Source organism: Mobula birostris, chromosome 11 (genome assembly GCF_030028105.1).
Source record: "Mobula birostris isolate sMobBir1 chromosome 11, sMobBir1.hap1, whole genome shotgun sequence".
NCBI classification, from domain to species: Eukaryota; Metazoa; Chordata; class Chondrichthyes; order Myliobatiformes; family Myliobatidae; genus Mobula; species Mobula birostris.
The window spans coordinates 91,483,803-91,486,791 of NC_092380.1; positions in this window are offsets into that span (position 1 = coordinate 91,483,803).

Sequence of the window (2,989 nt, forward strand, 5' to 3'; positions counted from 1 at the left end):
AGTGAAACAATATGACAAAAAATAAGAAACATCTTGAAAATCAAAGTTGGCGGTGAAAATATCAATGATTTCAGATATGCGGATGACACTGTGTTAATTGCAAGTACGAAGGAAGAATTACAAAACTTAATTGATATAGTTGTTGAAGAAAGTGCAAAAATGGGTCTATCTGTCAATCACAAAAAGACAGAATGTATGGTGATATCCAAAAAGAAGGAGAATCCTATCTGCAGGCTGAAAATAAATGGGCAAGATATAAAACAAGTACAGAACTTTTGCTACTTAGGAAGCTGGGTGACATCAGATGGCAGGTGCGACATGGACATCAAAAGAAGAATAGGGATGGCAAAAGACACCTTTACGAGAATGAAGAGTATACTGACCAACACTAAACTAGGCATGACAGCCCGCCTCAGAGCACTGAAATGTTACATTTATCCAGTTAGTTTAGATTATGAGAACACTCAGTCCTCTTTTATTGTCATTTAGAAATGCATACATGCATTAAGAAATGATACAATGTTTCTCCGGAGTGATATCACAGAAAACAGGACAGACCAAAGACTAACACTGACAGAACCACATAATTATAACATATAGATACAGCAGTGCACAGCAATACCGTAATTTGATGAAGAACAGACCATGGGCACAGTAAAAAAAGAAGTCTCAAAGTTCCAAGTCGATTGACTCCCGAGTCCCCGATAGCAGGCGGCAAAAGGGAGAAACTCCCTGCCATAAACCTCCAGGCACCGTCAACTTGCTGATACCTTGGAAGCAGCCGGCCACAGCCGACACTGAGTCCATCCGTCTGAAAACTTCGAGCTTCTGACCAGCCTCTCCGATACAGCCTCCCGAGCACCATCCTCTGTGGAGTGCCTTCGACCTCTCCCCGGCTGCTGAAACACGCAAAGCCGAGGATTTCGGGGCCTTCTGCTCCGGAGATTCCGGTTACCACACAACAGCAGCAGCAGCGAAGTGGACATTTCAAAAGTTTTCCAGATGTTCCAACGTACTCTCACGTATGTCTCCATCAAATCAGAATTGTGCACGGTCCCCTACTTGACAGATTACAGATATCATTCACCGGAGTGGTCGCGTGAGCTGCCGTCGCTCCGCCGTCTTCTCCCCCCTTTATGTTATATGGCTCAGAACGTTGGACAATATCTAGTAACATGAGGAAACGAATTGAAGCAGCAGAGATGTGGTTTTTGAGGAAGATGCAAAGACGCGTATCTAACGAGGATGTCATGAACAGAGCAAGCACAAAAAGAGAAATAGTGTATGAGATCATGAAAAGGCAATGTAACTTCATTGGACATGTGATTAGGAAAGAGGAGTTAGAATGCATTGTAATTATGGCAAAGATTGAAGGAAAGAAAGCAAGAGGAAGGCAAAGACAACTGATGATGGAGACAGCAGCCAGAGAACTGGAAATGAATACAAATGAATTGATCCACTTGACCCGAAACAGGAGTGTGTGGGCCATGGCCGTCAAAGCTCAATCTGGGCATGGCACCTGATGATGATGATGATGATGATGATGATGATGATGTTGCCTTGCTGTCAGCTTGAACCAGACTTAACATTCTTCTCAGACCTCTCTCACTAACAAGGCATTTTCATGCACTGCTCTCTGGATATTTTTTGGTAGTTGCACCATTCTCTGCAAACTCTACAGACTGTTGTGTGTGAAAATCCTAAAAGATCAGCAGTTTCCGAGATACTCAAACCATCCTGTCTGGCACCAACAATCATTCCACAGTCAAGATCACAAAGTCACTTTCTTCCCCATTCTGTTGTTTGGTTTGAACAATAAGTGAACCTCTTCACTATGTCTGCATGCTTTGAATTGAATCGAATTGCTGCCACATAATTTGCTGATTAGATATTTACATTAACGAGCAGATGTACAGGTGCACCTAATAAAGTGGCCACTAAGTATAATTAATGATAAAATGGTACTTGGCGCCATTATGAACATTCAGTATATCAAATTAATACAAGATTTCAATCAAAAACCCAAGAAGATATTTAACTGCAGACAGAACAGCAGAGTTAAAAGTAGAGGAAACTGGGATCCAACTGTAGAGAGTTTTTTGGACAAATGACATTTTTTTAAATTAATCTTTTTATTGATTTAAAAGGAACATAAATACAAACAAGAGGAGAATTATCTGAAATATATATATATATACCAATAACAATACAAACCGAGATTGAGGTAGACATTATCAAAATCATACATAATGTTAAGTTAGTATATAATATATAATAAAAAAGAAAACAGCAATTCTCCTCTTATCAGTTCATGAAGAGGAAAGAAAAATCTTTGAATTTTAAATGAAGAAAAAAAACCACTACACGATACAAAAAAAAAGAAAAAAAAAAGGGACTGGGCTGCATCTACTGAATGAAACAAAAATATGCATTTAACCAGTCAAAGCAATGCAAATAAAAACTATTAGACAACTCCTTTGCATCGTAGATCGAAGCAATGAGGAATGTATTGAGGAACGTCTTTGTTGATTTGAGAGACTTCTTTTAATTGATTCATTGATTATATGTGGCGAGGTTGGCATTTATTACCTATCCCTAGCTGCTTTGAAGAGGACAGTGGCAATAGTGGAGAAGCGGCTAGGGTAACGTCATTACAGCGCCAGTGACCCGGATTCAATTCCTCCACTGTCTGTCAAAAGTTTGTACGTTTTCCTTCTAACTACGTGGGTTTGCTCTGGGTACTCCAATTTCTTCCCACATTCCAAAGACATATGGGTTAAGGTTAGTAAGTTGTCCACATACTATATTGGTGTCGGAAGCCTTCAGCACATACTCGGACTGTGTTGGCCATTCATGCAAACAACACGTTTCACTGCATGTTTCCATGTGTATATGACAAATTAAGCTAGTCTTTAATCTTATTATTTTATGGAACTGCTTTCTCTCTCTCTCTGCTGTTAAGTAGAGACTTCCAGGATTTTGAGCCACA